Source organism: Tursiops truncatus, chromosome 10, assembly GCF_011762595.2.
Source record: "Tursiops truncatus isolate mTurTru1 chromosome 10, mTurTru1.mat.Y, whole genome shotgun sequence".
NCBI classification, from domain to species: Eukaryota; Metazoa; Chordata; class Mammalia; order Artiodactyla; family Delphinidae; genus Tursiops; species Tursiops truncatus.
In genome coordinates, this window is record NC_047043.1 from 12,847,739 (window position 1) to 12,873,944 (window position 26,206).

At 40.5% G+C, this 26,206-nt stretch overlaps 1 protein-coding gene across 27 annotated transcripts in view; it reads right to left on the reverse strand.

The window, feature by feature from the left end:
- ATXN1 (ataxin 1) overlaps positions 1-26,206 on the reverse strand; it is a 398,514-nt gene that overhangs the window by 325,835 nt on the left and 46,473 nt on the right. The window contains exon 1 of one of the 27 annotated variants that reach the window (XM_073810372.1): positions 12,400-12,805. The exons of the other annotated variants lie outside the window; for them this stretch is intronic. The gene's annotated coding sequence lies outside the window, so the exon portion shown is untranslated. Of the gene's footprint in view, positions 1-12,399; positions 12,806-26,206 lie in introns of those variants that run through there. 27 annotated transcript variants of the gene reach the window in all.

Genomic DNA, 26,206 nt, shown 5'->3' on the forward strand with positions numbered 1-26,206 from the left:
ATTTGAAGCTATGTCCCAGGTCACACCACATTTAGCACCTTTGCTCTTAACCACTGTGCTAAGGGAATTGCACATCAAATACTAGAACACCACAGAATTGGGCTCAGGATCCTAAGGGTATGGCAGGATTTCCTCTAGAGCCACTGAGGACTGACTCACCCCCAGGCCAAGTCATCACCTTTCTTCCATCTTTGCAGGTCAATCTAATATCCTACTTCTGGATCCAAAATTCCACTTCTATGGAATAAACGACACTTGTTGTCAATTTAAATACTCTGTGTGTGGCTCACATGTATTTTTCAAGTTGTCACAAAAGACAATGATACTATGAATCGGAGTTCTTTTTTTTTTTTTTTCCCCAAGCAGCCTGGATAAAAGAAGAAAAACACACACACACACACACACACACACACACACACACACACACACAAGTACCATGGGTAATGAAGGAAAAGATGCATAGAAATTCAATCTCTATATCTGTATTTAGGACACATATGGCTTTCTTCATCATACCTAACTTTATTTGGTACTTGTAGAGGTCACCAAAGCTCTATAAAATCAGTATTGCCATAGCAACCAGGAGGCTAAAAAAAAAAATCCTCTGCCAGAAATCCTCACCAAACACAATATAAGACATAGAGAAATTGTCCTTTCATTTGGCCACCTTTAACACCATCATGCTTCTAATAGCAAAGGTATGTGACATTCCCATGAAAACTCACTTCCTCCAGGGACCTCTTGTGGATTATGTGTCACTGAGTTCCTGTATCACTAAGACTTGAGAACTTACTAATAACATTAGCTCTTAAGTTTATTTTCAAACTCCAGGGATTTGTGTACACTGCATCACAATGATTACCTGAAGTAAAAAGTAGTCAGATAGTGGACACTAGGTCAAAACAATTTTGATGAATTTCCATGAATATGAGACATATCATTTAGTGGCTTTACTTAAAATACCTTCTTGCTTAAAAAAAAAAAAAGGACTAACGCAATGTCTGTCTCTTGGGAGTCTGTCCCTCCCTATAAACTGAGGAAACACACTTGGTACAAGTGAATAAAGAAATAATTCTTGAAATAGCTCTGAAGTCGCAGAAAGAATAAGTGTAAAGAGGGCTCTAAGCTTAACTCCAGAGGCAAGTTGGTACAGTACTAGAATACCAACTCGGTTAAGAGTTCAAGGCTTCCCTGTTTGAGGACTCTATCTCAGGGACAGGCAAAACCCCTAACTTTGGCCTTCTCCTTGGGCACCAAGGAGATTCATAAATGGTTAAGTAAGTACCTGCTTAACACTGAAGCAGGTTAACATTGAAGGTTGAGTAACTTTTGACAAGTTGTAACATGCTGTTGACGTAATATAGCCACCCTCACTCAACATAATATAGCAAACCGAAAAATACAAGAAGGGTAATGGAGGGAAAAGGGAATTCTTTATATGCCCACTTTCCACAGAATATTCTCAGTGACACTTGGTGTCCTGTGCCATGACAAACGGTGCTACCTAAAAAGTTGTGCCATTCTAGAACTACCAATAAACTATTTCATAAAGTTAAATTTAATATCTTGAGTTTCCCACTAATGATACTCCTGACAAACATCAAAAGCTGGTTAGAAAGCTCTTTCCTTTCTCTCAGTGCTTTACTGAACGGAAGCATGGCAATATGCTTGGTGATGTGTGTGTGTGTCTGTAAACACATGACCTTTCCTATATGCAGCAGGAATTTCCTGTCTGGTATATTTTAGAGCAAATCAAGACAATACTCTTCAGGGCAGAGCCTGTGAGTCAGGCAGTATTATGGGGCTAAAGTGCTTGAGTCTGCTTAAGTCATAGGAAAGCAAGTTTAAAGGCCTGGGGCTGTTCTATTCCAGACAGAAAAGAATGGGAAAGAAGATGAACTGTGTTGGCCGTTAGAATGTTTTTCGACATATGTTCTCATTTGTTTCCTCATTTGGAGTTTACAGTCACTATAGGAGAACAAGACTAAACAAAAAATCAAAAATGGTACTATTTAAGACCTACTGTATAGCCCAGGGAACTATACTCAATATCTTGTAATAACCTACAATGGAAAAGAATCTGAAAAAGAATATATATAACTATATATTTACATATAACTGAATCACTTTGCTGTACACCTGAAATACTGCAAATCAACTATACTTCTACTTCAAAAATTTTAAAGTTAAAAATTAAAAAAAAAAATTTAATGGTACTATTCAGGTCCACGGAAGAATAAGTTGTTTTTTGAAAGTATTATTTGTGCTCTGATTGGTGAGGCTCTCGGAAGAAGAGACAATCCCGATAGATGACGATCTTCAGTACTCAACGCCATCAGGAACTTGACCTTCTCCAGTCTATACGGCCCATTGCTGTTATGCCTCCACTTGGAAACTAGATACATGAAGGACATTTATTTATTCACACTACCGGAGAGATTAACTCCAAAATTCTTCTGAATGTCTGACAGGTCTTCAGCAGCAACTTATTCTTTACAGGTAATTAACCTCTTGATGGGCTTAGAGCAGTCACAGCGTTAGAAGCCACAACACACTGATAATAAGTTATAAACCCGGGGAGAGGATAATTGTAAAACAGATTTCCAGGCTCGTTGGAAAATATATTTCCACTTATTGAAAAAAAAGTACACTCAACTTTTCAGGAATATCTGAATCGCAGAATTGCAGCATTGGCAGGGACCTCAGAAAATCACTGTACTGCGACTTCTTACACTAATAACAAGAAAATGGAGGTACCAAGAGGGAGAGTGGCTTGCCCAGACATATTCTACTGGACCCAAATTAGGTTAGCGCTGCCTGAAGTCAGACATGATTACTCAGCGTGACAAACTCTTTCCCATCCAAGCCCCTTCATAAATCATGCTGGTGCCGTTTAGACAACCCATGCCTCCTGCCCTGAGGTCACCTGATTACATTTTAGGAAAGGACTAGGAGATAATGACTAAGCTCTGAAAATGGAGAATGAGACGAAGCAAAAGCGGGAGATGAGAAGAGAGACAATAAGAAAAGAGCCAAAAGACAACTTATTTCAGTGCTTGCAACACCACTTGTGCCTTTCCTGATTTTAAGTGCATGACGAAATAACGTGCTGCAAGCTTCATGCAGTCTGCAGTGACGAGGACGATTTCTGGCCAGGATCTCATGGAATGTGTCACAGAAATATTCCTTTGGAACAAGGTCCCAAATCATGACTTGCTCCTTTCATCACTAGGTCTCATGGCAAAGCTTCTGAGGGTAGGGACCTGGTCTGTCTTGTTAACTACGATACTCCCTGAACCTCGAGAATACGCAGCCCAGAGCAAGTACTCTGTAAGATTTACTGAAAGAATGAACAGAAACTCCTAAGAGGAAAGAAGAAGAAATATGCATAGTTTGGAAATGCATACGCAGTGTTATCATTTTCTCTAAGGAAAAATGAAAAAACACCTATTTGAAATGTAAACAGATGTGAAAAGATAGGTTTTTTTGGCATCTATAAAAAGTTAAAAATGTAAAGCACCTGTGAAGCAGTTACCATCACTTCCATTTATTAAGTAGGTACCATTAGTTAAGCCAACACAGTTCCTGTGTTATAAAGAGTTTACAGCCCGAAGCGCAACACCAAGAAAACACGTTAATTAAAGGGTGGTAAATAAACATTCACTGGGAAGACACCGTGAACAAATAATTTCAAAAAAAAAAACCATGCAAATGTAGTTGAAATAGAGTAGAAATGGAAGCTCTAGGCACTGGGTGTTCAGACAGAATAAAGGTGATCATTGTGTATTTTCTAATGAGCTCTATATATTTATATAATGGACCTGTTTGCAACCACTGAAATCAACATTTCTCTCTGCTTTTAAATTCGAACCTGTACTTTAGCAGCTCTATCACAGCCACAAATAAACTATCTGACAAATAATTTGGACAATTACTTTGGGTCCTCAGACAACTTGCTAGCTCTCTAATGAAATAAACTTATAAAGTATAAGTAGATATAATAATATTAACAAATGTAATTATAAGATTTGCCTATTTTTAAGAATTCAAGAAAGACAATTAGATCTAATTAATACACATTCACACAATGGGAAGTAAAAACAAACAGCTTATTCTTTAAAAAATTTTAATATGATTTTAGCCATTATGAATGCACAATAATAATAGTAACAAAAGCAGCACCACTTTAAAAAATAAAGGCTATTAAGTAAGCACTACAGTGGGTGCTTTACATATATCTCATCCCATTCTTTCCAAGACAGTGACTATTCTACCTTTTTGCTTTAGAGATGAGGAAACGGAGACTCAGAGGCTAAATAATGTGGCAGATTTGGGTTCAAAACCTCAGTCATAATGATCTCAGACCCCGCATAGGTCTCTATAGATAGGAAGATACCTCTAGATGCATTGCTCTTGATACACTCAATGGCGGCGTATCTGTACACTGAGCAGTCGGGGCAGCATCATGGTGAGAGCTAGGCTTTGGAACCCAAGCTCCTGGGTTCACATTTCAGCTCTGCCACGCACTAAGTTGTACTCCCTGACCCCTCTGTGCCTCTGTGTCCTCATCTCTAAACATGGGAATCATAACAGTACTGAAAGGACTGTTATCTACCAGCTCATAGGGCTGTTGTGAGGATTAAATGAGGTAATTCACATACAGCGCAGAGAACACGGTAAGGACTCAAGACTCTCAGTGTGTGCCAAGGTTTAGTATCGTTGGGAATGCTAAAAAGGACACTGAATTTGGAGTCAAGTGGTCTCAGCCACTATATATATACACCATGTGACCTTTCCCAAGTCACTTCAACTTGCTGCGCTTCATCTGTCATAAAAAACTAATGAACGACAAGGTACGTGACAGTGCTTTAAAGGCAACGAGAAAGTGCTCTATACTACCACGTCCATGTGAATTATTATCAACTTTCAGCCTCTCAAAACCAAAGAAGCCATCTTTTATTACATTCTCTCCTGCCTGAGAATTTAACATTAAGCGCTAGTTCCAAAGTCTTCACACTGGACTCCCTATAACAATAGAACAAATGTCCTGGTCATTCAGGACTCGATCAAACGGAACTCTATTAACTATCTCCTTCTGCACACCTACCGTGAGAAGGTAATTGCTGTTCACCATGACCCCAGAGCACTCCAAGACTCTGAAGTACCTTCAGGGAAAGATTAAATTATGTTCACCCTACTTTATTATGAAATGTATTTAATTATATTCAAATTCTTTGAAAATTGATGAGCTAGGGGGCTTCCCTGGTGGCGCAGTGGTTGGGAGTCCGCCTGCCGATGCAGGGGACACGGGTTCGTGCCTCGGTGCGGGAGGATCCCACATGCCGCGGAGCGGCTGGGCCCGTGAGCCATGGCCGCTGAGCCTGCGCGTCCAGAGCCTGTGCTCCGCAACGGGAGAGGCCACAACAGTGAGAGGCCCGCGTACCGCAAAAAAAAAAAAAAAATTGATGAGCTAGGAAAAGCACAGAGAGTAAGTCACAGGTTCTCTGTTCACTGGAAGTCTCTGCTCACCATCCAACCCCCAATAACCCTTTATCAGAGTTTACGCTAAAATACACCCCACCCTGGCATAAGAAAAACCGGGAATCCAGCATGATAATTACACAAGTTGAAAGAACTTTGCCCTGCATAACCCTCAAGGACCACTAATGTGCAGAAATACTAAAGTCGAAATCTTGAAACAATGAAAAATTTATAAACTATGTAAGATTCCCACGTTTCGAATATAACTTTGGCTTTGTTAATAAGGAATTTAAACATCTGAACAAGGAATAACATAAAAATATACCATTAACTATCTCATTATTTTCAGTACTTATAAGTGTAAAAACAGATGAGTCATACTGACTATTACGCTCCTCAAAGAAGGAAAATAACATTTTGTTTGTTCATTTTGTCCCGTTTTACAGAAATTATGTGTATGCTAACGAGGAACATAATGTACAAAACAAAAAGTTATACTGTATCGGGGTATGGCTATTTGCCTTTGTTAAAATAACTTGAATGCTGTTATCTTTTCCAATTAAAAACTAGGACACAAATGTGTCTTAAATACTGTATTTCAGTGTTAGGAGAAAAAGGAATAGTCATCCATTAAAACCCTCTGTTCAACAGAAGGTTCCCTTCTGGAGAATTCTGGAGAATTCAGGAGGTCCTCCCATCTCTGCTTGAACATCTCCACTGATGGAGGTCTCATTACCTCTTCAATCAGCTTGTTCTATTTTTAGGCAGTCCTGATGTTAGAACGTTATTCCCCAAGTGGAGTCCAACTCTCCTTACCTTAACTTCCTTCCTGTTCTTAGTTGGGCCCGCTGGACCCACTTCAGTAAGTGAGTTCATTTCCCCTCAGGCCCTTTGCTAGTTTCACTCATTTTATCAGTTAAATAATGACCTGCTTCTACTCACACTTTTCACTGTTATCCTACAAACCATGATGGCCACTCTTGTATAACCATGTACCGCCAGCTGAAGGGGCTCCTCGGCACCAAGGCTCCTTGGAGACTGTGATGGCCCTGGTCCTAGGGCCATCGTGGGACTCTGTGGACTTACCTGGGGCCCGGCTATCTATACACTGTTTCTATGAGTTCCAAAAGTCAGACTTACAATCTTTCTGAAAAGGATCCATTTATAAACTACTGTTTTTACTTAAGGGGAAAATACGCCTAAGAAAAACCCCACAAGGTATATAAATTATCACTGTGCCTTCTTACCTATCTTATGAGCCGAGTAAGTATTTTGGTGTGTACGTAAAACTCCACAGCTGCTCCTCCCTCAGCTAAAAGGAGCTGACTAGAAGCACAAGTGGCAGTGCCAGCAAACCCATGCTATTCAGAGCACCACCTCTCCTCTGCTTCCTGGGATCACAGGGGCTGAAGGGAAATGCCATGGGTTTCTCTAAGTCACCAGTTTCTCAGGTGTTTACCTACGTACCCCATGCCCAGCCAGGCACGTGGGACAAATCCAGAGCTCTGGGCCCCGCTGGCACTGAGACTTCTTCTGAACCTCCTGGTCTATACCTAACAGGCCTCCACGTATACCGTGCAGTACACAATGAAGTCCTATAAGATGTCTTAATAGTAGCTTTGTCTTGAATCGTAAGTGGCTTAAGCAAGAGAAGTGACTGTACTTATTTTTATTATTTTATCCAATGCCCATTTGGGCCATAACTAATTTTTTTAAATGTCATGCACACTCACAGCCTCTGCCACCCAGAACATGGCCAGGACTGCCTTGGGCCAAACTGAATAGCTGGAAAGAGTCAGGAGTTAGGATTAGGGTATACAATCCAGCCCAGTAATTTTATAAGCTTTCTTATCTAGTTTCCCGTAAGTTTACAACAGATCAGATACAGGCAAATGAAAGGAGCTTTAAGACATGACAACCAAGAAAAGTGGATAAGACAGAGGCCATGGCATCAAGAAGAATTATGAGCTTCCGGGGCCTCATGCATGCCTCTACTTTACCAGTGTAATAACTTCAGAGAAATGACAATAAATCTCTAAGAAAAAAAGTTACATTACGTTCATTCTACTGTACTCTATTGAGGAAACTTCTGCATTTCACATTGATTACTGCCTGAAAATGTTGAGGTTTTTTTTTTTCCTTCTAACAAAGTCAGCGCTTGATGTATTTAAATATTCTGAGTCAATAGTCTATTTGAAAGCAGTTAATTCCAGGAGTACACAAAATTAAATATTTAAATCTTTACTAGAGAAACATGAAGTAAGAACAAAAGTGAATAATCATTAAGAAACTCTAAAGAAGTAATGGGCTTGCCTTCTCTTCTGGAGAGGAACATCTGAAGGAAAGAAAGAAATTTACTTTCGGACCTATCTTGGTCAGAGGTCCAGCTGTCACGAAGCCCCTAGGTTTAGGCGGACCCAGAGAGTCTTGAAACATCTCTCACAGGAATAATGGAAAAAGGGTTTTCTCCCCTTCTCATTTTCAAGAAAAAGGTAGTTTTGACTCTAAAAGCTAAAGGGAGGAAAAAACTAGGGACACTTTTAGTGCAGTATTTTCTCAGCTCATCTCTCTCTTAAACGCCCTTGTTATGTGGGTACGATACTTCCATCAGTAAGAGTTTTAGGGAAATGCTGGCAAGGCTTCTTTAATCCTCTAGGACGCTGCCCTGCACTTTAAAATGGTGGTGTTGGCACTATTTAAGTGGAAACACCCCAGCAGGGTGGAGAATGGGGAGCCATTACACCTACCAATGCATTTTATTTTAAGTGGATTTCAATTGCAGCACATACATTAGATAATTTTGCTTTAGATTATAAATCAGGAGAATTCCTTAGCATATTATTAGCATATGGTCCAAGCGTCCATATCCACGGGTTCAAGCAATAGCAGGTTGATAGGATTTGAGCATCCTCAGATTTTGTTACTCTTGAGGGGTCCCGGAACCAATCCCCCAAGGGAAGACTGTATTGTTAAGTATGAAGCACAAAGTAATTCTAAGAGCAAGTAAATCCGTTATTACCAAATTGTCACAAGCTCCACTTCCTTAAATATCTGTTTACTTTTTCACCCTCAGACTCCTTGAAGACCCTTCTCAGGCCTTCTATTCCCTTCAAATCCCAGTTATTGAGATGCTATTTAGAATACAGCTGTTTATTCACCTCTTTAACAACACTTCTTCCATTCTGTTTCTGTACTAAAAGCACTTTAGAGCTTTTATTAGCTGCTTCTTTGCACTTAAATTTGGGGGGGGGGGTGATCTCTGGAAAGCTAAGCCTAATATTTTTCCCTTTTTAAAATTCTTTATTTTTTAAAATTTTTATTGGGGTATAGTTGATTTACAATGTTGTGTTAGTTTCAGGTGTACAGCAAAGTGAATGTGGTATACATATATCCACTCTTTTTTCGAGTCTATTCCCATATAGGCCATTACAAAGTATTGAGTAGAGTTCCCTGTGGTATACAGTAGGTCCTTATTAGTTTAAAATTCTTTTTTTCTATAATTTTTTTCCCTGTAGTTGCCCACCACTCCCCAAATCCCTCATAAAAGAGACAAACTCTCACTGGGCTTAATCCTCATTTTTTTTTTTTCTGGTTGTTATCAAGAAGATAATTTATTGTTTTTTTTTTAAAGAGCCAAAATAGAACCTAATTATCATCTAGTGAAGCATCTTTTTACAGTTGATGAACCAAGGTAGAGAGATATTAAGTAAAAATAGTGGGGAAAAAACCCTGTATTTACAGATCTCCACCACTGATAGTACAGATACTGTGTAGGTGTTCACAGATGTCAACAGATTTCATCCTCACAAGGCACAAATGAGTCAGGAATTATTATACCCATTTTACAGGTGAAGAAAACTGAGGTTCCAAAATATTCCATAATTTGCTATAGGTTTTTCAGTTAGTAAAGGAATGAGCCTAGGATTGATTTGTTTTCTTCTGTACCTCACTTTTTGTTGGGACCTTGGCCACATGACCCCTAGGCTAGTGGTCCTGTGACACCAGATTGTTTAGTTAGCTTCAAATGTTTTTAATTTACTCATGTGGTGCTGCCCTCTCCAGAGAAAGGACCAACCTGTGCCTCCCCAAAGGGACCAAACATTGCTTCCTTCTGAATTTTTAACCCACTTCTAACAAAGCTAAGCATGGATTAAACAACATAAACTAAGTCTCCTCACGGCACCTAAGTACAAATAAATAATCAAGTCCTGATAGCCAATGGGTACCGTTCTCACCAAACAGCCCAACCCACTAGGAAGCGACCCACCAGGCCCTGGGAAGCTTTGCCCAAGGAAGAGAATGAGGTCCCTTCCCGAGTTTGGAGGGCCACCCTGCACGCACATCTCACCCACAATGCTTCTCGACTGCTAGGAGCACCAGGAGAGCGGACTTGCCCATCCCAATCATCCATTCCAAAGGCACAGCAAGAGATGATGCTACAGAGGTAACGAGGGGGGAAAAAAAAGTATAACCTTTTGGAGTATAACCTTTAAAAATTCACTATGTTGTACACCTGAAAATTATACAATATTGTACATCAACTATACCTCAATTTTAAAAATTCTAAAGAATGATGATTAAGAGAAAAAAACCAACCAACAAACAAAAAAGTGGCAACCAGTTCCACCTCTCAGTGATTAACTTTTCACCTGCACTGCAAATTGACTATGTTCATTATTTCTTTAAGCAGCGCCTAGAACCTTCAAGTTTCAACACATCACTCTATCCCTAGTGAGTCCCACTGAAGAAGGACTTCATGGATAAATTACTGTGCTCACGTGTGGGAGGCTAGAACAGAAATGTGTTTGTGCTGCCTACAGGACCACCACTCACTACCCCTCCCACTCTCACTCCCAGTACCTAGGAGGTGACGCTTCATTGTTCCAAGTCTATGCTTAACACAACACTGGGCTTTTCTTAAACAAATAAACCTTCTTCTAGAGAGGATTAAAACAACTAGTAGCTATGGTGCACTTGAAATCATTAAAACCTACTCAACATATGTATATACACTTTCCCCATTATACGGTAAGTACATATATTTCAATTAAGTTAAAATAATAAATATTCAAGGCCAACCCATTTTAAAACTAATCTCAATAAAAAAAAAAGTCCTAACTGAAGCTAAAAAACTGTGTCCAATGAAGAAAAAACACTCGTCTAGGTGTCTCTGGAGAGCTGGTTTTTTCAGTCCCAGTTTAAATACACACAAGCTGTGTGCTGTAGGGTTAGTCTAATTTAACCTCACTACGCCTCAGATTTCTCACCTGTGAAATCAGAACATGAGGTTAGATTAAGGCCCTTTCAGCCCTAAAATTCAGATTCTATGACTGTCCTTCCAATTCAATAAAATAAAATACAGTGTCTAACATGGCCTGCCTTTTCAATGAAGCTAAAGGTTTTTAAAAGGCAGAAGAGCTCCAACAGGTCAAGAAAACACAACCAGGTAAGAATTTTTAAAAATTTAACCCATGCAACACCAAGTCTGTCCAGAAATTAATATCTGATCTTGACTTCCAGAAAAAGCCCCGTTTTCATTCTCTTTTGTGCAACGTTCAGTTCACCACCGGACAAGAAATGTGACGAGCCTGCTGAAGTTCATCTGTGTTCGCTTATCTGTTGTGTCCCAGGGTTCAGTAGCTCCCCCCGCAGAAAGAAACTTCTCCATTACTCCTAAACCGCATTGAAAAGACCAACAAAAACAGCGCAGAAACAAGCAAGCAAAATCTTGCTGTCAACCGTCTGAAACTGTTACAAATTACAGGCTAATCTCAGAAGCTGTGACCTCACCACCCAGCCTTTGACAAATTGAGTAACTATTTCCCTGTCAGAGACCATGAAATGAATAAAAATAAAAGGGGAGTGGAACGCAGTAGGTTAGGAGGAGGTGAGGATAGGAGAGCAGAAGGAAAACGAACACATCTCACTGAATTCAGAGGCAGATTCCAAGTGGCTTTCAGGGAGGGTTGAATTCAGAAATGGGAGATGCTGCTGCACTGTTTATTCATGGCTTTTACCTTTGGCTCCTTAGGGTGAAGTCTGAAGACTGTTTGTGGGTCATAGTAAAAGAGCTCTCAAGCACAATGTGACTTCCAGGGAGAGCTAAGCCAGACCACACTGAGCGAGCCAGCCCAGCAGATACTGAAAGGTGATAAGCAGAAAAAGAGACACTTGTTTTTATTAACAGAAGCCCTCACCAACTTCCTTAGACTTCCCCAAGTGAAATGTCAGACTCGCCTGATTCTGAATAAGAATCCACGGTGCCCCTTAGCAGAAACACATTCAGACTTTAGGACTTGACCACCTAGATTTTACTCATCAGCGTTAAAAACCATACATGTGTACACTTCCGAGGAAGAGGAAGCAACACAGTACTGAGTTAAAAAAAAAAGTAAAAATTCTTCATCTGCTCAGGATGAAACACACTGCTTAAAATACACTGAATGACACCTAAAATGATCTGCTGAATGAAGAGAAAAGCTATTCTGAGCCAAGGAAAAATAAGCTATTATTAAGCGATGCAGACTTACTCTGTGATTCTCACTCTCTTCTCCAATTACATGTTCATGAAACACATGTGGCAGGCAGGTCGTGCATTTCGGCTTCCCTAACTATACACATGCTGGGGTCTTCCCTGACTTTCCCTAGGACTGCTCCCTCCTGCTGGTCCAGCTGGTGATTTGCACAGGCTCTTTGGAGGTGCCCAACCCTTTAAGAGGAAGTGCTGGCAAGGATCTGGGAATGGACTTCTCTGTATCTGGGGTACAGACGAGAACACACTCCCTGTTCTGCCTCTGTGGTCATTATGTTTCTGCTGGGTACACATCTCGCCGTGTTCTGGACTCCCTCCCCACGTCCATTCCTGGCTGAGGATGTGATCAAAGAAGGGCAGGAGAAGAGAGCCAAGTTTAAGCTTACCAGGAGATCAGATTGTCTGGTGCCGAGCAGAAGTCGAGAGATAATGGCTGAATCCTGGCCATTTACAGAGCAGCACAAAACTAGTCCTGTTCTTTTGACTGCGGCGGTTGCCATGGCCGACCCAAACAATATACCCCAGCTTCTCCCCTCCAGCTCCGTGAACACCTCCCACAGACCTCCAACGTGGGCCGGAGGAGGCCCAAACGACTCCCTGATAGGAATTTAGAAGCTGGAGAGGACTGAAAGGGATCATACAGGCAGGCCAGCCCTGAGGGGGTAAAGTGGTTAGCAGACACTCTGTTTTTAGCTGCAAGGCTCTGCTTCCTGAGTTTTCACCCAATTCAAAGTGGAAAACAGATCTTAATAAGGAAAAGAAACCGGCTAAAAAAAAAAATCTCAGCTTGGGAAAATGACTATCACCTTTAAACTTTGATTTTACTGCAATCAGCAAAACAAAATGGGGAAAAAACAAAAAAGGAGGTAACATCCTGGATACAGCAATTTCTGAACAGAGGCAACAAGGGAGTGGATGTCAGTGTCTCGGTCGTGGGTGATAAGCCCTGGGAATGGCGTGAATGTTGTGATTTTCTTGTTTAAAACAAATTCCTGTTTGAAGACACCATTTTAAAAAAATCCAGACACAGAAACCACACAGAAAAAGGAGAGAGAGAGAGAGAGAGAGAGAGAGAGAGAGAGAGAGAGAGAGAGAGAGGGAGAGAGAGGGAGAGAGATTACCCTAAAAATAAACCACAAATGAATTTTTTACAATAATTTTGAAACTAAAGACAAACCAGGCCAATGCAGGGGATTCAGGGGACAGAGCACCTGGACACCAGACCCAGCTCGGCCACTGTCCAGCTATGCAAGCCACTGTCCCCTGTAGCCACTCGTTTCCTAATCTAAAAAAAATGGGGGGAATTGAGTGAACCATCTTTAAATTTCCCAACAACTCGAAAATTCTCTTTATAACCTCTATGAACAAAATTGCAACTAGGCTTGAACAAAACCATATGAATGAGAAAAAGAGAGGCGGAGATGAACATCTTAATTCTAACCGTGGTTATGCTGCACCGTGGGGTTAAGGGTGATGCTTCCCTACTTCTCAATCTTCTTTATTTGGGAAACTGTAGCCTAAAATAAAAATTACAACGATAGGATAGGGGTGACATACAACATTGCGCGTGCACTTAATGTCACTGAATTTTGCACATTAAAAATGGTTAACATGGCAAGTTTTATGCTATGTATGTTTTGCCACAATAAAAAAATATAATTCTGTATAAAAGAGGGGAGAAATTACGATGGAGCCTACACTGCAGGAATGTTTTGGAGGTGGGCACCGAGTTAAAAATAAAAAAAACACGGAGGTGAATTTTCATTTCCTATCTCCTTTAATTTGTTCTCCAGGGTCTGCTAAGCCCAGTTTCCACTTCTACCCACATCTGAGAGAAATGGCTTATCTGCCGTTTTACAAAGCAGTTCCTTAGCCATCGCTGCCTCTCTCTCCCCTTCCCCACCAAAACCGGCTGTCATTCTACAGAATCAGTCAAGGGCTACAAATCACTACTTCAAGGTCCTGCAAGGCACGCCATCGAAGAATCTGTACAGATCAAAATCTCAAGTGCTTACTTGCCTAGGGACTGCCATAATTTGAGGTGTTGCTTCTTTTTAAAGAATAAAAAACAGATGCTCTGAGCTGATGAAAGTAAATGTCCTTTCAACACATCCCTTCTCTAACACTTGAAACTCTTACCAACAAGAAGTGCTTCCCACACTCAGTGCGGTCGTTTCTGCACTTCTTTTTACTTTTTCTTTGAAGCGGCAGTGCGATGCGATTCTCTACCTGGGGTCAAACGATGCCTTACAGGCAGCCTTTGGAGGGCACCCCAAAGCAGGCGAGCAGGCAAAGGGAGCTGCTTGAATCCAAGGGTGACACCCGAGGACACCATCTCCCTGCATCAGAGCCAGAGTAATCCAATGCTTCTCGACAAGCTTTACAAAAGTCTCCAAGTTACATACACAGGCTCAGTCATTTCCAAACTTGTTCACAAATATACACCTAAAAACATTTCTGCCTTGCTCTGTAAGCACTCCAGTGTGAACTAAGAAAAGGGGGTGGGGGAGCAGGCAGTGCCAAAGAGACCAGTGAACTGAGAGACCTAATCCCAGCCCTACTCGTACTTTGGAAGCCTCGCGACCTCCCCAGGCTTATTCTCTTGTCTGTCAAATGCACAGATTGGACCAAATCATCCTCAAATCCCTACAAGCTGAAGCGCTCATGAACATGATGACCACTGCCCGCAGCAATTTACATAACAAGCCAAAATCCAGGTAGTGAGCTCACTCCAGGACTAGAAAGGTAAAGGGACAGGAGGCTGAGTAATGAAATCAATGGTACTGGATCCCAGATCAAAACAACTAAGAAACCATCCGTTTTACCCAGCCCCATACTAAGTTACGGGAGATATGTAAAGAAGTCTGGTTCTTAGCGAAGCAACTGTAACAGACAGACTGAAATTGAATCATGGAACCGAACAAAATCAAGTACGTTAAACACCTAGTTCACGTCTTTCATTTAGTAACCAAGTAAGCTGCAGAGGCCCCTCTGGAGGTCTAGACCTGTTTATACAACTATGTGCCAGACACGTTTACCTGCAGGCCCTGCTGAGCTCTGCTGGGTCCCCCACCAGAGGGAGTGGTAGCCCATCCAGTTATCCCAACCAGAAGCTCCACCCTCTCACTCACCTCCAACGTCTAATGAGTCACCAAATCCTCCGGGTGCTGCCGCCTCATTTACATCTCTCCACTCCGCCCACTCTTTCCATCGTCACTACAAGCTCCCTGAGAACCAGGGACCTGTCTGCCCAGGTCCAGGCGGGATCCCCGGCACACAGGCCAGGGATGACCATGGAGCAGGTGCTTCATGGTTGTTGAGTAAACATTCCTCTGTCACCTGAGTTTCTATAACTATTTCTCCTCTGGGCTCCCTGCTCACCGCCTGGGTCCTTATCACACCAAATGCCCAGCACAAGAAGAATGGGATTTCTAAAACACACACCTGATTTTTCACATCCCTGTTTCCAGTCTTTCAGTGGGTCTGCATTCCATTCCAGATAAAACCCAAAACTCCCGGGTTTGGCACACCAGGTCCCTCCTGCTCTAGACCTTGAACCTCTCCAATGCTGTCAGGCCAGCCTCGCTTCAGCTGCTTCTTCAGCCCACCTGTATACCATTCTGCACTTTATTGTCCCTTTTTGTACACGCTGTCTAGGTTACTGGTCTAAACTACTTCGCATTCTGAAAAGCTTAGTTTGATGGACATGTGTCCCGAAAGCCTCGGACTCCCTCTTTCCGCCCCTGAATCTGATTTAGATGCCCCTTCTCTGTGGTTCTGTAACATACATGCATCACAATGCTTAACAGAAAAATCGTTGAATCTGTTGCCTGCTCTCAGCACCAGAGGCCAAAGCCCATATCTTATCTGATGCTTTAACCTCAGGACCTAGAGCAGAATTTGACATATAATAGGGATTCAAGAAATATTTGTTGAATTAATGAAGAATGGAGAGGAGGGAGGGAGAGAGAGGAAAGGGCTCAAAAGAAAGAGAAGCCCCTGAAAGGATTAAGTGCTTTTCAAAAGGTTAAGTAAAGAGTTAGTGTCAGAACTGGGTTAAGAACCCAGTCCCCCTGATTTTCTCTGATGGATCTTCCATCCTCCAAATCCATGCTATCAATGTTTTTTTTCAAGGATCTCTACTCTTTCTGACCCTATCACCTCCTCCTGGAAGATCCCCTATAGTTTTACTGACTACTCTCAAATCCCTCTCTCGTATCAGCTCTAAGCTTATATATTCAATTATCTGCTACCTAGATGTCCCATTGGTGACCCAAATTTAAAATAATAAGAAATAACATAAGGGGCTTCCCTGGTGGCGCAGTGGTTGAGAGTCCGCCTGCCGATGCAGGGGACACGGGTTCGTGCCCCGGTCCGGGAAGATCCCACGTGCCGCGGAGCGGCTGGGCCCGTGAGCCATGGCCGCTGAGCCTGCGCTCTGCAACGGGAGAGGCCACAACAGTGAGAGGCCAGCGTACCGCAAAAAAAAAAAAAAAAAAAAAAGAAATAACATAAGTACATTTCCCCCTGCCCACTGCAGGAAAAAGAGCAAAAACCCAAACCAAAAAAGCAAAACACTTGTTCCTCCTAGGTCACCTGAGCCTCCCTATGCCCATTCATACAGTCAGTCATCTTAGACAGAAATGTGGAAGTTAGCATTTTTTTAACTCTTCAATTTTTTCTAAATTATCATTTCTATACCAGGATATATGCCATGTCTTTTAGGTTTTGCCTCATTTAACCCTGCCAACAAAACCCGGATAAAAAATTCATGCAACTAGAATTCAAGAAGGTGATAGGGTAAAAAAAAATTAAAGGAATTTAATATATTTGCCATTCATGCTTAGCACCATCACCTTCTCTTTCTCTCACATGTGTCAAGACCTACTGACCGTTCCACAGTCCTCCCACTCTGACGGCCACTGTCTTCACTTGCAACCTCTGAAACTCTCCGGGACTAGTGCAGTAGATCCCAGGTGGTATCTCTGTCTCCAGTGTCACCCCCTTCAATTCAATCCTCCACTTTGCCAGAACAATGAACTTGCTGAAAGTATCAGTTACTTCCGGTTCCAAACAAGATGGGGAAGTTGCACGGGCTGGAGGTTGAATCATCTCAGAGTTATGCCCGTTAACTAACATAAGTATTTAGGGAAACTCTTGGAGGAAAGAAGGTAGTTAGGTCTCAGGATCTTTCCTGAGACAGGAAAGATCTAATGGTTATGAATTAGGGAGTGATCTGGGGAGCAGGGAAATTATTGATAAGTCTTAGAGATAACTAGGTTTACGTTAAGATAAAGCTAGACACTATAAGAATAAAATAAAATGTATTCTTCTAAAACCAGCAAAAGAAAATTCAATCTATCCAAAGGAAGGAAGGAAAGCAGTTTAAAAAAAAAAAAAACCAAAAAGAAATGGCATTCGAAAACATTAAGCAAGACTAAAAAGTCTTAATAAAAATACTTAAAACAAGTAAAATTGGGTGTAAAGTCACTAACTAAATAACAGAGACTAATATTGCATTTAAACTATACACAATACGTAGGGGAAAAAAACAGCAACCCATTTAAAAGTGAAAGTATAAAACAAAATTAAAATAAGGGATTATAAAAAAGAAGATAAAAACAAAATCTAGGATAGTACTTTTAATATCAGACAAATGGAATGCAAGGTAAAAAGCATTACAAATGACCATGAGAGATATTATATACCAGCAAAAGGAAAAATCAAGAAAGATTTTATGATCATGAAAATATATGCATCTAACATAATGGCCTCAAAATTTTAAGGCAACAACTATGCCAAAAAACAGGTAAATCAAAAATGTATTTAGCAATCAACAAAAAAAGGAAAGCTTAAAAAATCCCCCATATTTCTGGGAATTAAAATACTTAACTATTAAACAACCTGGGGAGGAAATAAAATAGAAATAACTAAATACTGAGTTAAGTAACAATAAAAGTAATATATATCAAAATCTGTGTGGTGCAGCTGAAACGTGAGGATTCACCCCAAATCCTTGGCTGCAGTCTGAACAGGCTACAGCTCTTATGGCCATACCCATATCACAGACTTGTAGACAAGGAGAATTACCAGAGCTAAAGAACAATTTCATAAAAATTAAAGGGTACTCATTAAGAACATATAATTCATTAGGAAGATATAATCCTAGAAATGTATGCACCTGTGCACCTAGGAAAAGAAAAGAATAAATATTTCAAATCAGTGATCTACAAAAAGGAGAGCAAATTATACCCGAAGTAAGAACTAAGAAAGAAATAATAAACATAAGAGCAGAAATCAGTGAAACAGAAAATCAGCAACAGTTTGTTCTTTAACTCGTAGCAAGACTAATCACAAAAACAAGAAAACAAAATAACATTAATAATGGAAAAGGCGATATCGCTACAGAGCCTACAGATAATGAACAGATAATAAATATTACAACTATATGCCAATAACTTAGATGAAATAAACAATTTCTTCAAAAAAATAGAAACATAATTTACCAAAACATAACCAAAAAAAAAAAACCCAAAAAAATCTGAATAGTCTATCTTTTAAGAAAAATTGAATTCATTATCAAAATCCTCTGCACACAGCGATATAACTGTTCTGTATCCTGATTATGGTGACAATTATGCAATGCTACACATGCGTTAAAACTCAGAACAGTAACCAAAAAAGAACATTTTGCTGTCTGGTATTTTTTAATTAAATTAAATGCTTTTAGAATCTTTGCACAAAGAAAACTCCAGGCCCAAATGTTTTCAACTATTGAATTTCACCAATTATTTTTAAAAGAAATAAAATTTTACAGAAGTTCTTTCAGAAAATAGTGCAAACAGGAACACTCCATCACACATTTTATAAGAGCAGCATAACGCCAATACCAAAAGCCAGCAGATACTACACAAGGGAAGAAAATTAAAGACAATTCTTAATGGGCATAGTTGTAAAAATACTTAATAAAATATCAACCAAAAAAAAATTCAGTAAGAGGTAGAAAGAATAATACATAATGATAACTTGTTTTTACCCCAGGAACTCAAGGTTGCTTTAAAGTTTAAAATCAATCAATGTAATTTACCAGATAGAGGAAAAAAACTATATGATATCTTATTAGAGGCAGAAAGAGAACTGTACAAAATTCAAAATCCATTGCTGATGAAAACAAACAAACATCTCTAAGAACACTAGAAATAGAAGGAAACTTCCTCAATCCAATAAAGAGCAACTATGAAAAAGTTATAGTTAACATCACACTTAATGGTAAAAGAGTCAATTCTTTCCCCATAACGTAAGGGACAAGGCATGGTTATATCTCCCCTCACTAATAAGTGAAGTTAGCAGTCCACAGACAAGGTCAATGCACAAAAATCAATTGTATTTCCTTATCTAAACATCAAACAACTTGAAAACGAAATTCTAAAAAATTAAATGTATGGCAGTATCAAAAAAAAAACCATAAAATACAGTTACACTTTACAAAAGACATGCAATGCCTCTGCACCAAAAGTAGGGAGCCACTACTGAAACAAATTAATAAACAAAAGGACAGAAAGATACACTATGTTTTCGAATTGGAAGTCTCAATATTGTTAATATATTTATTTTCCTTAAATTGGTCCCTCATAATTCAATGCAATCCAAACAAATTCTAAAAGGCTTTTTAAAGAATTACAAGTCAATTCTAAAATGTGTATGGAGCTCTAAAGGATCTGGAACACCCAAAACAATCTTGAAAAACAAGAATAAAGTTAGAGAACTCACAACACCTGACTTACCATGAAGCTACTTGAATCGAGTCAGTATGGTATTGACATAAGTTTAGCATGAAGATCAATGGAATAAAACAGTCTTGAAACAGAATAAATATAGTCAGCTGATTTTTGACAAAGACACTAAGGCAATCTGATGAGGGAAGAAAATCTTTTCAATCATTATTTCACAGATTTCAATAAATCTACGAAAAAAATTGAACCTTGACCTCTGCCTCACACCATACATTAAAACTAATTTGAGACAGGTCAAAGGTTTAAATATTAAGGCTAACCTAAAAAGCTTCTGGGAGAAAACTTAGGAGAACATCTCAGTAACCAGAGGGTAGGCCAAACCTCCATAAAGACACAGAAAAAAAAATTTATCTTAAAAAAATAAGTTAGACTTCATTAGAATTAAAAACTGCTTACCCAAAAACACAGTTAAAAAGAAATACAAAGATAAGCCGAAACACTGGGGAAAAAATGTTGTAATACATACATCTGGCAAAAAACTTCTATTCAGAATATAGAAAGATCTCACACATCAAAAAAAGGCAACCAGCCCAATTTAAAAAATTGTCAAGGAACTTGAACAGAAACTACAAAAAAGAAGATATATAAATGGCCAAAAAGCACATAAAAAGATGCTCGACATCATTAGTCATCAGGAAATGCAATTAAAACCATGTGATACTACTTCACTGAACAACTAGAATAGCTAAAATTAAAAAGAATGAGGGGCCCAAATGCTGGTGAGGTTATGGAGTAACTGGAACTTTCTTATACTTGTGGAGGGAGCGTAAAATGCTACAACCACGTTAGAAAACAGTCAGGTTCTTATAAAGTTACACACCTTCCCTATGTCCCAGTAATTCCACTCCAAAGAGAAATGAAAATATATGTCCACAAAGACTTGCACAAGAGTATTTACAGCTGCTTTCTTCATAATCGTCAAAACGTGGAAACAACCCAAATGTCCATGAACAAGTGGGTGAATAAACTGTAGTACACACACACACACACACATGGTGGACTACTAGTCAGATTTTTTTTTTTTAAACAGTGAACTGATACATGCAACAGCTCGGTGAATCTCAAAAAGGATAGTTAAACAAAAGGAGGCAGATACAACAAAGGTACCTACTGAATGACTCCGTTTGTATGAAGTTCAAGAACAGACCAAACTCATCCATGGTGAAAGAAATCAGAGCGGTGGTTGAGTATGGGGGGATGGGAATTAACAGGCAGGAGAAATAAAGACTCTCTCTGGGGTGACCGGCATGCCCTACATCTCAAGTAGGGTGCTGGCTACACAGACGTATCCAGTTATCAAAATTCATTGAACTGTACATTTAAGATGTGTGCATTTCACTGTATGTAAACTCTTCCTGAATAAAAATGAATTTAGTAGTGAAGAGAAAGATGTGCTTTCCATCTAGAGTGTCTGCCTGGGAATAAACCATATTCTTCGTCAGGGAAAAGCGAAATGAGACATGCTTCAGTGAAAAAGGCCGTTCAAGGGAGACCAAGTAAGAAAAAGTCAAAGGCAGAGGAAGAACAGTGGTCTGGTCGAGTGAGAAGAGAAATCAAGACTGAGTCAGAAGGGGGAGGTACAAGCCAAACAGGAAGACACGAGTGAGCTGAACGTAAGTAGTAGAAAATAACAGACGTACAACTGTGTTTCAAAATAATCCAGCTACTGTGTTTAACTCCAAAAAGAACTAAAGGCAATTTTATTTGGAAATTGTCCCCTTCTTCCCTCGACACCTCTGTTAATCAAATGGGAAACAAGGAGAGGGGAATTCGGGGAAGCTATCAACCTGAACACATCCCTTTCTTTTCTTTTTTTAAATCAATTACCTTCAATATAATCCAGGGCTAACATCCTGCCTGTGGCATCTGATCACTGATAAACATCAAGAGGTCACATGTTACTATTTATGTATTTACATATACACATGCTAGGATAATGAGATTCACAATCTATTCATTCCTTTAATAAGTGAATGAAACTATGAGCACGAGTCCCTCTGAGGGAGTATCCTAGTTAACTGAAGCCGGCCTTGGAACCAGAGATAACGTTACTCCTCCTTCCAGTTGAATTAATAAGACAAGCAGGAGATGACTCACAAGAGCAGTTGATGAAGCAATTAATGCCAACTCTCTCTCTTACTCACCCCCTCCAGTTTAAGAATTAACCCTGACTGAAAAAGGAGACACCATGTGAGCAAACTGAACTTTACCATACCACGGAGCTATAAGGGATGAGTAGGAGGGTTTCTGTCCAAACTCTGAATCTAGGGGGACCTCTACATGATTAAGCTTCAATAAGACTGCATTAATCAGCACTGCTTCCTCAATTTCAACTTACCAATGCTGGCTTTACAGGAATTGCTTTCTGAGACTTCCCTACAAAATCAGCTTACTCACTGAATTTTTAAAAAGGAGAACAGAGCCAAAAGACATCACTGGCCTCTGGTGCACACACACGTGTGAATAAGCATCTCCGGATTCGAGCTGATGCCGCGGAATAACGATTTGTCAATGTTATTTAGGCTACTTGTGTGAGACCTGCTTAATCCCGAAGTCCCTTCTTGCTTCTACTGGCTGAGGTATCAAGAGAGAACCAAATATTCAGGAGAAGGAAAGAATCTCAGAAAACATCTAGTTTAGGCGATTTCGGTGGGTATGGAGGATGGGGTTAAATATTAAATTCAATTGGTTTTTCATAATGCATACAGTTCTCCCACCATCCTACTACCCGCCCTCACCCTTGAAGGGTGTCCCTAGGACCACAGCATCAGTATCATGGGGGGAATTTGTTAGAAATGCGTATTTTCAGGCCCCAACAGATTAAATCAGAAACCCTGGGGCCCAGGAATCTGTGGTTTCACAAGCCCTCCAGGTAATTCTGGTGCCAGCTCAGTTTGAGAATCAGTGCCCCAGGGTATGCTCCTCTGGCCCAGTGTTTCTGAACCCCCTATCTCTCCGCTGTGTCGGATGGACAAAAAGTTAGATTCAATTGCCCTAGTTTTGCAGTACCGGAGTCCAGAGAGCTTAGGTCACTTGCCCGGGACCACAATGTTGAAGAGTGGCCAAGCCAACATTAAAAACAACTCTCGTGTGTACGGGGGTTTATAATCTGTTCAAAATGCATTTCCAGGGCTTCCCTGGTGGCGCAGTGGTTGAGAGTCTGCCTGCCGATGCAGGGGACACGGGTTCGTGCCCCGGTCCGGGAAGATCCCACATGCCGCGGAGCGGCTAGGCCCGTGAGCCATGGCCGCTGAGCCTGCGCGTCCAGAGCCTGTGCTCCACAACGGGAGAGGCCACAACAGTGAGAGGCCCGCATACCGCAAAAAAAAAAAAAAAAAAATGCATTTCCGAAAGAACCCTGTGAGGTAGTCAGAACTGTTATGATTATCCCTCATTCCCAGATGAAAAGGCTGGGCTCGGGGAGGTTAAGGCCTTAAGTCTATTACAAACTAAGCACCAGAGCTGAGACCAGAGCACCCCATTTCCTGATCTCTACATCAGTGTTCTTGCTGCTCCTGCTGAGGGCCTGGCACCCCTACACTGTATGCCCACGCACGTGGGCCAGCAGCCACGTGTGTGAGAATTTGCACACTGAGAAAGGATGGTAAATAACAGGAATCCCATGTCTTAGCCCGGACTGTAATATTAAAAATCATTCAATAAAGCATAACAGTCCAATTCTGACTGGCCCCATGAGCACGCACTGCTGCTACTCTAATTTCTCACTTCCGCCCACCTTTATGAGCTGCCCCCATAGCACCAGATTTAGAAGAACACCATCTGACTGAGCTGAAACCCACTTGGGAGGGCACCCACTCCCACCAACATTTGTAAACAGCTTCCCCAAAAGAGGGGGATGGCAAATTCCCTTCAGCCTTTCTGATCCAGTCCCTTTTAAAGCTTTCCTTTTTAGCACTTTTTAAAAATACATATTGACAGGTACATACTGCTACATATAAAACAGATAACCAACAAGGACCCATTGTATAGCCCAGGGAACTCTGCTCAATTTTCTGTAATAATCTAAAGGGGAAAGGATTTGAAACACGATACATGTATATGTATAACTGAATCACTCTGCTGTACACCTGAAACTAACACAACACTGTTAATCAACTGTACTCTAATATAAAATTTAAAAAATTTTAAATACCTATATTCACTTTGGAATATACAGATACGACAAAGAAGGAAATACAAATCTCTCAGATGACACTTAATATTTATCCTGAGTTTTTTCCTAAGCACAGACACACCAATAATTAATGATATGTAAGTCTTACTTAATTTTTTTAAATTTGGAATATGTCACATATTGTCTTGTATACATTTCTTTGAAAGCTCTATGAAACAGAATATTTATATTCTAATTCTAGTTTTAACATGCTGCAAAGAGGGGTTATTAATGCACTAAACTAATAAAAAAAATTATCCTAGGTGAATTCTTATCTAGATCAATTCCAGGAATTAAGAGCCATGGAACTTGCCAGCTAATTCACACCATACAGTGTCAGGAAATCACAGGAACAGGCTTACTGAACTGCAGTCTCTACCTAGTCCACTGCTTTGGGCGTGAACGTAAGTTGGGTTCTTTCATTTTCAACATTATTACCTGCAGTGGACATACACTCCCCCATACTCTCCATACACCCACACTCTGCCCCTTCCAGGCCCCCATTATTACTCACTTGGGTAACAAAAGGTCTTACGACTCTCCCCTTTGAACTCATCCTCCACACTGGGTCACATCTAAGACACACTGCATGTACCACCAAAAATAATAAAAATAGGTGACGGTACTGGGCGCATCGCATGGGATGCTACACGCTTTTCATACATGGTTATATCTTTATGACAACCGTAAGAGGCAAACGTTATCATGCTACTATTATAGATTAGTATTCCAAGGCTTCAAGAGGTTAAATAACTTGGTCCAAGTCACACAGCTAATAAGATTTAGAGCAGCACGTCTCCGGAACCTATATACCATTTATTTGTTAACTCAGAAAATGGCATGTCTCTCTGTCATCAACAGCAGTAGTTCCCAATATTATTTTTTAATCCAAAATTTTGCATACTTTGAGCAATAGATATTTAACTCTTAATATCTGTTAATCAAGAAAATACACAGCGATCAAAAAGATACTATTGGTTTAGTAACACTTTAAATGAATTTTGGGTTGATGAATCATCGTATCAGCCAGCTACATATATTTGGGACGAAGCTCTGATTTCTGTTAGTGATATTAATTACTAAAACTACACACAATGCTTATTGCACATATGGATGGGTAGGCCCTCTGTTATAAGAACTGTGGTCTCCCATGTGTTCTGAAATCTACAGGTTAGAAACCCCCAGAATGTAAACTAAAGTCCTCATCATGAAATGCCATGGGCTCCACTATTTGGGCCCAACCTACATTTCCAACTGTGTTTCCTGTCCCCGCCTCGCCACATACCCTTACACCCTACCTCTGGCTGTGGTAAGACAAGTATTCCCACACTACTGGACTTTACACCTTGAGGCCCTCAAGACACATCCATTGCAAGCCTCTGCCTGAAGAACTCTCTTTTGAGACACAGCTCAAACATCTCCAACTCTGTGGAGCCACCTCTGACAACACCCTTACCCACACCCCGCCAAGGCCGAATTAACACATCTTTCCTTTTACGTGATCACAGCCCCACGATGACATTTAAACACACTGCAAATAAAAGGATGTGCAAATATCTGACTCTTGTAAATAGTGCTGCAATGAACATTATGGTACATGACTGTTTTTGAATTATGATTTTCTCAGGGGATATGTCCAATAGTGGGATTGCTGGGTCATATGGTAGTTCTATTTTTAGTTTTTTAAGGAACCTCCATACGAACCTAGGGGCAGGACAGGAATAAAGATGCAGATGTAGAGAATGGACTTGAGGACATGGGGAGTGGGAAGGGTAAGTTGGGACGAAGTGAGAGAGTGGCATGGACACATATACACTACCAAACGTAAAATAGATAGCTAGTGGGAAGCAGCCGCATAGCACAGGGAGATCAGGTCAGTGCTCTGTGACCACCTAGAGGGGTGGGATAGGGAGGGTGGGAGGGAGACACAAGAGGGAGGGGATATGGGGATATATGCATACGTAGAGTTGATTCACTTTGTTACACAGCAGAAACTAACACACCATTGTAAAACACTAACACCCCAATAAAGATGTTAAAAAAAAAAACAATCTGAGTCTTCCTCTCATCCAAATTTCCAGAGGGTAAGGATAGCAATTATTCATCGGTGTCCTTAGCCCTTCCTTCCACTCTTAGCATCGGGCAGGTGCTGGTAAATGAATATCGATGCCAGCCTGGCTGGTGATTTTACCTGGGGAAATCAGTTTGGAAAGTAGCTCCTGCCAC